The sequence below is a fragment of the Triturus cristatus genome, chromosome 10 (assembly GCF_964204655.1).
Source record: "Triturus cristatus chromosome 10, aTriCri1.1, whole genome shotgun sequence".
NCBI classification, from domain to species: Eukaryota; Metazoa; Chordata; class Amphibia; order Caudata; family Salamandridae; genus Triturus; species Triturus cristatus.
The window spans coordinates 918,774,163-918,782,292 of record NC_140593.1 but is presented as its reverse complement, the minus strand read 5'-3'; the positions used below and the strand labels follow the sequence as shown (position 1 = coordinate 918,782,292).

Genomic DNA, 8,130 nt, shown 5'->3' with positions numbered 1-8,130 from the left:
ATGATGAACTACCCAGGGGCACCCGGAGACCGAGGGGTGCTGTCCAAGAAGTGTGAGTACCGCCAGGGACGTGCTCATTGGGGTACACTTTGTGAGTCCAACAGGGCATCGTTGGGAACATGCATTAGTCCTTGATCTGAGCATGCGAGGTCTCAAATTGCTTCAATTATCATAGGACTGAAAAGAGGGCACAGCAGCCTAGACAGACCCTTGTGTGCACAGAGATATCACATTCATGCTGTGCTGCCTCAGCTTAGTGTCATCTTGCATTGTCTCCTCCCCACTGCTGGCACCAGCCAGTGCACGGCGAGAAACCCTGTTTCCAGTGCAGCTGATTTAAACTTGGGAAATACATAAGTTAAATAGATTGGAAATCGTATTCTAGTTAAGTACCTTTTAAGCACTTTGGTTGGAAAAGGTCCTCTGAAAGCCTCAGTGACAATATCAAGAGATTTCGCCATCAATCGTGATAGTTGCTGCTGTCAGAAATCTTTCACCATGATACTATTATAAAGGCGTGCTGCTTTGGGTGTGGTGCATACTTTTTCACAAATACTTGGCGCAGTTAGCGAGAGCTCCATGCAGTAAGGATGCATTGGACACACGGTGGTTAATTAACTAATCATTAAAAGCAACTCAGGAAACCCCCTCCTTTCTGTGCTTCAATCATCTTCTCGTATAAGCAAACTGGTTGCTATAAACAGGCACCAACTCTTCGCAGAATTTTTTTAAAATAATTAAGTCACATTTTTAAAACGTGTGCTAGGAATCACAAGCGCATTTACCATGAACAGAATATAAATGTCCATATAAAATTAATAAAGAATAAAAAAAAAAAGTGAATGCTGGATTGTTTAGAGTGCAGTATGTATGTTAGCATTGGTAGGTACTCGAGTGCCCACCTGATCAAGAATACTTGATGACAATAACTGAAATCACAGCTTCTTTAAGGCCAGTCTGTAAGCTTGGGGTGGCGTATACCAGATTGTCTCATTGTGTAGCTATTTCTTCACGCTCTCTTGGGGGCATATCAACAAGGGCTTTATCTCTGCTTTTTTGGCTCGAAAAGCCAAAAAAGCAGAGATAAAACTAGCACCCTATCAACAACAGGGTGCTAACATGCAAATTTGCATGTTAGCACCCTTTTACTCTTCGCTTCCCCTTGCATCTCTAATGAGATGCAAAGGGGGCGTTCCAGAGTAAAATAATAGGAGAAATGTCGCTAAGCGACATTTCTCCTATTATCAAGAATATCGCTAACCCTGTTAGAGACAAAAAAAGCAGCGCTAACTGCGGTTAACGCTGCTTTTTTACGTCTGGTATTTTTCTGACTTAGCCATGATATCCTATGGAAGGAGGATATCCTGGCTAAGTTTGCCTGTCCCTATCAACAAGCTAACGTGAGATTATCGCTGGGTTTCCAGCGATAATCTCACGTTAGCCACTTAGCGTGAGGATTTTTATCGCTACTGAGATAAGCGTTGCTAATAGCACGCTATCTCAGCGATAAAAATCAACGCTAGCCGGCGATAATTATCCTGGCGCTAAGTGCGCTTAGCGATAATTATCGCCGGTTGTTGTTGATATGCCCCTTGGTTAGGTGTACATGATGTGTTAGGGAGTTATTAAGCATGACAGCTCACATGCAGGTTGAGAGTGTTCCAGCTACATAGCTGAAAGACAATAGCTCTGGCTAAACACGTATAAAGTCCCAAAAGAAAGACCTATTGGCTGTGCCAATGCTTGTTTTACCTGGTGCCGGCCTTTGAGTGGAGGAATTCCTTTACCTTTCTCCAAAACTGGCTTTGATCAGACCTTCCCCTTCCCCTGGGTTTAGCTTCAAAAGCCTCTAGGGGGACAAAGGAAGGGGCAAGCCTGGTGGCAGGTTCTTTTGTGTGTGCTGTGGGCAAGGTCATTTCAACTGTAGTTATGGACGGGTAGCGCTTCCCCTCAGCCTTCCTGCCAGAAAGACCCAATCCCTGCTGCACTAGGCGGCCTTGCCACAATGCACATTCCTCATGGGGGAATCATTAGCATGCCCAGGCAGCTGGAAACTCCTAGAAAGGACCAGACACTTTAGACAGCACAATGCCAACTTTCTAAAAGTGAATTTTTCAAAATTGCATTCTAAATTCCGACAATTAAAGAGGATTTTAAATTGCAATTCATTTAAGGTTAAATCGTATTTTTGTAGCTGCTCCAAATATGAAGGTAACACTTATTAATTGGAATAAGGTAACTGACTATGAGCCTATAGGAGAGATAAGCCTTACAACTGTGAAAAATGACTTTATGAATGACGGTCATGAAGGGGAGTTTACATATAGCCGTGACTCCATATAATGAGGCTTATGGCATGGCAAGTGACCCCCTGGAAGTCTTTTATCAAGTGAACCTAGCTTTGCCTACTACACCAGACCTTCTTGGCTTATGTGAGTCAGGAACCAATGAAGAAACTACCTCAACTAATGTGTACTGACGCCACAACTGTATCAACTGCTCGTCAGTTCGGCCAAACTCACTTAATGTATCCAAACGCCCTAGTCAACCGCTGTATTCATATCCCAGACAGATCAACTCTATGGAATCTTCTCGAACTGGCTTTGGAAACTAGACAAGCTCACCCAAATGCAAGAGCAGAAAGAACAGCCATCATGCCAAGCGAGAGTTCTTGCAAGCAGCTACAGTAATCAATACTTTGGGTGCACCCGGTGATGTCCTTGGACTAAGTACAGACAACCTATCTCATCTGAGGAGTCCCGCTGTACTGGAAGTGAGAGAGAAGGAATATAAATGCCTGAAAGAAGAATTTTCTAAAACAAAGCAGGAGCTCAAGTTAAACGATGAAGAATGTGAAACACTTTTGAAAGTCGACTATCAACATGGACAAGAGTTGGAAGAGTTTAAAGCTAGTTTGTTTGAGGAAGAGCACAAAATGGTATCAAATGCAATTATTAAACAAGCAACAGCATAAAAAATATTGTAGGAAGCACAAGGAAAGAAAGGTGTAATTCAAGTTGAAGTTGCTGCATTAAAAACGCTGGTTAGGTCTACATCACCAACATAACCTACCAAAGGGATTCAACCAGGTGTAAATTTGCCCTTTCAAAAAGGCAGTGGGAGGACTAAAGTACCAGAAGCCCTATGGTTGGGTTTCAATGGGAACTCAGTGTCATGCACCCAATTGTGAAGTACAGTAAAGAGGCTGATTTATCTCTGTACAAGGAATTCAAATCTTGGAAAGAAGAGCCCAAATGGACCAACAATGCTCCTTTTGTGGCAGAATATATCAGGAAGACAGATGTCCATGCCTGGCCTTGTTTAAAAGTAAGTTGTCCTCAGCTGTTCTTGAAGTGGTGGAAAACATCATATTGAGCATTGAACCAGTAGGCTTGCAACTTACTTGATTTGTGAAATCTTCAGCAGTAGAATGTGGAGGACCAAAGAAAAGTGTTCTAATCGGTCAAAGTCCTGTAAGCACAGAATTAAACTAGGAGACTCAAGCAATTATTTTTACATTTCTCCATTTTGTAGATATAGGATCACATCTGTATGCAACTTATTCACATACATTTGGTATATCCAACAATGACTTCTGAAGCAGCAGGATATTGATCAGATGTATTGGGAAGTGATGCAGTGGATAAAAGAAATGTAACTGGCAAAACATAGATATTATAAAGAAGAACTTTAATGACAGTTAAGAAGGAATATGCACACATTAAACTGAAGGTTAAAGTTATACTTTTTTATTTATATTTATTCCCAAGGAGTGGGTCCAAAATCCTTTATTTTCTTCCTTTCCTCAAATTGCACTTAGAAGTACTGTGATTATTCCAAACCGACTTATGCTGCTGTGCTCTTATATAAGTGCTGCAATTGTAAATTAAGGTTGCTGAGAAGCAATCTGATGAAATAAATATTGTTAGAGTTTAGGAATTTTTCACTGCGAGGGTATTTAAAACTTAAACTCACAAGACCTACTTTTTAAATGCCATCCTGCCCTAGGAGCTGTTAGAACCTACCTTAGAGGTAACTTAGAAGTATTAAAATAGAAGGATAAGACCTGTCAAAAAGTTTATTTTTCCAGGTTGAATTACTTTGGGTGGTACAATGAATGCTACTGACCACATGTAGCATTCAATTTACAGGTAACCCTGGGCGTAGTTTGCGTAGTCGCACTATGCTACGCGAAGTGCACTTTGCACTACGTCACGCTATGCGTAGCTATGCGAACTGCGTATTGCGGTAAGGAAATGCTGTTCGCAATGATTGCACAGTGCCGGATGCTTGTCCGCACTGTGCAATCATTACAAACGGCATCATGCACAGTGCAAGCGGTCGTTTTCTGCTGCTCAAGTAGATTTGTACTTGAGCGGCAGCTTTCTCAATGCGAACTGGTAGTTTCTCATCGCGAGCGGCCGCGAGCATACGCGACCACTCGTAATGAGAAACATGACCTGCCCGCGTTGAGAATCTCGCCGGGGTGTTTATTTTCCACGCTCGTGATCGGTAACTTGGGGGCATATCAACAAGGGCAGAGATAAAACTAGCACCCTATCAACAACAGGGTGCTAACATGCAAATTTGCATGTTAGCACCCATTTACTCTACGCTTCCCCTTGCATCTCTAATGAGATGCAAAGGGGGCGTTCCAGAGTAAAATAATAGGAGAAATGTCGCTAAGCGACATTTCTCCTATTATCAAGAATATCGCTAACCCTGTTAGAGACAAAAAAAGCAGCGCTAAACGTGGTTAATGCTGCTTTTTTACGTCTGGTATTTTTCTGACTTAGTCACGATATCCTATGGAAGCAGGATACCATGGCTAAGTTTGTCTGTCCCTATCAACAAGCTAACGTGAGATTATTGCTGGGTTTCCAGCGATAATCTCACGTTAGCCACTTAGAGTGAGGATTTTTATCGCTATTGAGATAAGCGTTGCTAATAGCATGCTATCTCAGCGATAAAAATCAACGCTAGCCGGCGATAATTTTCCTAGTGCTAAGTGCACTTAGCGATAATTATCGCCGGTTGTTGTTGACATGCCCCCAAATGTTGTCGATCGCTAATGAGGAAAAAGTCTCCCTGGGATGTTGATTTGCTCGCTCGCGGTCACCAACTTGACGTTGAGGACCGCGAGCGAGCAAAAAATGCCCGCTATGCTATGCGTTTTTGCACTGTGCTATGTGCAATTTGCGTAGCGCGTTGTTGCGCTCGCTACGCACACTCCACGAGCGTAGCATAGTTTTCCGCCCAGGGTTATTTACAGGTCCTAGGTGCTAGGGCATTCTAAGGACTTACAAGTAAATTAGGTGCACCATTTGTACAGTGTTTTAGGTTAGAGCACAAGCACTTTATCACTGGTTCACAGATAAAAAGTGGACAGAGTCCTAAAAGCCAACAAAAATGGGTTCGGCAAAGGAAGTCAGAGGAAGGTGACCCCGTAGAAGGGGCCAGGTCCAATAGTCATCTATGTTTTTCCTATTATAGCAAAGTAGCACAACTTTACAAACTCAGTTTTCTGACATAGTCTTTGGAAGACTGATATCATGAGTGCAATTATCTTAATACATGCTGACAGAGTAGCAAATGGGCATAAGGACTAATGTGTTAAAGGGTTACTATACTTGGGATTTATGACACAATTACCAGTACATTTAGAACACTTTTGAAATAAGTAATTGATTAAAATATGGTGATGATGAGACAGAATGGAGGAGTAAGATTTATTTTATAAGAGAGGCGTGATTAAGTTGAGCTTATAGTGTCAATTTTGACTTTAAGGTAGTGTGAACGACTGTAACAGAAATATAGGGAAGGAGTTATTGAGGTATCACAAGCAAGGAACAGTAATGGTCATTTATTATTTTCGTTACTTCTTTGGTAGTACAAGCTTTGCTACTGATCTCAATCTTAATTTACCTGTTGGGAGATGGTCAAAGATCTCTATGTCAGTATCTTGTAGGCTCCTTGGTGTAAAACCAAGGCAGATAGCCATGAAAGTGGACTAGTGGATTACCAAAAGTGTTCATCGTTTGCATGTGACTAAATAATTCCTCTTCATTCATTTTTTCTTTGCCAGCACATAGTCTTTGAAAGTGTACTTGTATGGTAAGGGTGTGGAGATCCGTGCATGTTCTTCTGATCCTCAGGGCAATCAAGGAGTGTCCTTGAGAGGCACCAAGACACCTGTTTCAGGGTTTCTTAGGGATGGGGGTACCACAAGGTCTACCATAAGCAAAAATCCAGAGTATCAGCTTGAGAAAAAGCCAAAATGATGGAGTGACTCTCTCTACAAATTGTTAGTCCATTCTTAATCTTAACCCCAGGGTTGTGAACTTCTTCACCTTGTTAGCACAGACTTTGAAGTTTTAACCGTGGTCCGTTTGAGCCACTAATCCTGCACCCAGTTTACACCTCCATCAAAGCAATTTGGAATTGCGATGTCAAGTTAAGTAAAGTCAAATAGAACTTTATTCAACCAAGAGGCCATAAAAACATAGCACAATGGTAAAAACATACAATGCAATTTTAGAAAGATCCAGCAGAATGTATCCATGTGAATGATAAACAGAAATCCAAAAGATGTATAAATAATTCAACATTCATCTGTTAAAAGTATTACGTTAAGTTTCATATCATTTCCCAAAATAAAAAGCAGTTTTTATAAAATGTAACAATAAATAGCACAATTCCCACGAACCAAATGATTACAGGAATATTATCCCTTCCTTATGGAGTCTCAGGTTGGATTTGAGCAGTAGTGGGACCAAGAAGAAGCATTTGGGCCCGAGCATAGAGCGCAACATAAAAAAAAGTGACTAGTGCTCTGTTTTGAAGTACCATCGCACCCACAGAGTGGGAGATCCCTTTTCCAGGCCCGTGCTATAGGAGAGGCAAATTTAAAATGCAATATTCCCAGCCAAAATTTTGTTAGCCAATATCGATATGTGAGATTCACAATCCAGCTCGGTAAGGCTCAGTACTACATGTGGTGGAGACTAGGGAATACCTAACAATTTAATCCTTGAGATTGGGCACTTTCCAGGCACGTGTTAATACAGTAATCCATATAACATTGCTTGACACACAATTTATGGTTATGCTCAATCACGGAGGGATTGTCATACTAGTACGTTAGCCTAGAGCCTTGAAGGTGTCTTTCACATAAAATAGCCATGGTATCTGATTAGCTGTATGTAATGAAAGGCAATCTGCATTGCAGGTTCTGGTCACAACAGTCTTAGGTGTAGCCCAGATTTTAACTCAAAGTAATAAAGGGGCCAGGCCAATCAGGTCTCCAGGTATGTCAGCCCTGATTCTTCATACCATATTAAAGTTGCTGTGTTACGTGGAACTGAAAACAGTCTACAGGTAAAGTTGTTTTTTGCACTTTGTAAAATACCCCTTTACTATAACCCCACAGCCCGGCGTTATATAAGACTGCTGAGATGCACTTGCTCCTGTAAAATAAAACATTTCTATTATTGGTTTGTTTTGCAGCTTTCATGCAAATCTAAATATGAATTCAATATTCCTCCTAAAATACTGAAGTCTTAGCATTATAAGGAGTGCTCAGCTAAGTGATTGGTTAAAAAGAATTCCTAAGTAGTTAAAATGATTTACCTATGCTAAAATATGGTCCCCCATTCTAAAAATCTTGAGGCCTAATTATGACTTTGGTGGTCTTGGAGTGGGCTGCCACGCCAGCGCCCGGCTCCAAACCTGCCAAAGTCAACCACCTCCCAACAAATTACAAATTTTTTCAGGGTCTGGTTGGCGGACGGCCTGGTGGTCCCATGGAAGTACAGTACAAAGGCTCATATGTGAGCCTTAGAACTGCACAGATGCTCGACCGTCAATGCAGGTTCCTGCATGGCATGGACATTTCATAAATGTCAGAATTTGATCAATGAGAGTCTGGATCCCATTTGCTGTGCTTGCAATCTGCGTATAATAAAATGGGGGCGGGCTTATTTCCCATGCGCGGCACATCTTTCACATTTTCCATGACAGGAAAAAAAAAGGGGCCAGGATGCACCCCTCCCTTACTCCCTATAAGGACTTATTGGAGGGTGAGTATTTGCCCAAAGGGGCATAGCGCGCTCTTGCTTTCAGATATTAGTG

At 41.7% G+C, this 8,130-nt stretch overlaps 1 pseudogene; it reads left to right on the top strand.

Annotated features, from left to right (window-relative positions):
• The first annotated feature begins 2,344 nt into the window (after positions 1-2,344).
• Positions 2,345-3,694, top strand: LOC146796257 (rab-3A-interacting protein pseudogene; annotated as a pseudogene).
• The last annotated feature ends 4,436 nt before the right edge of the window (positions 3,695-8,130 follow it).